Source organism: Arachis duranensis, chromosome 9 (genome assembly GCF_000817695.3).
Source record: "Arachis duranensis cultivar V14167 chromosome 9, aradu.V14167.gnm2.J7QH, whole genome shotgun sequence".
In the NCBI taxonomy this organism is placed as follows: Eukaryota; Viridiplantae; Streptophyta; class Magnoliopsida; order Fabales; family Fabaceae; genus Arachis; species Arachis duranensis.
Genome location: NC_029780.3, coordinates 52960620 through 52961371, shown reverse-complemented (window position 1 = coordinate 52961371; position 752 = coordinate 52960620).

Here is a 752-nt window from a genome sequence, read left to right as displayed (position 1 = left end):
ACCCTCTTATGCTAAGTTCATGAAAGAGATCTTAAGTCATAAGAAGGATTGGAGTGAAACTGAAAAAATATTTCTCACTGAAGAATGCAGTGCAGTCATCCTGAAAAGCTTACCAGAAAAGCTTCAAGATCCAGGAAGCTTTATGATACCATGCACATTAGAAGGTGCTTGCACCAAGACAGCCCTATGTGATCTTGGAGCAAGCATCAATCTAATACCTGCATCCACTATCAGAAAGCTTGGGTTGACTGAAGAAGTCAAACCTACCCGGATATGCCTCCAACTTGCTGATGGCTCCATTAAATATCCATCAGGCATAATAGAGGACATGATTGTCAAGGTTGGGCCATTCGCCTTTCCAACTGACTTTGTGGTGCTGGAAATAGAGGAGCACAAGAGTGCAACTCTCATTCTAGGAAGACCTTTCCTAGCAACTAGATGAACTCTTATTGATGTACAAAAAGGGGAAGTAACCCTGAGAGTCAATGAGGATGAGTTCAAGTTGAATGCTGTAAAAGCTATGCAGCATCCAGACACACCAAATGACTGCATGGGCGCTGACATTATTGACTCTCTGGTAGAAGAGATCAATATGACTGAAAGTCTGGAATCAGAGCTTGAGGACATGTTCAAAGATGTTCAGCCTGATTTGGAGGAATCAGAGAGAATAATAGAACCTCTGAAAATCCCTCAGGAAGAGGAGAAACCTCCCAAACCCGAGCTCAAACCATTACCACCATCCCTGAAATATG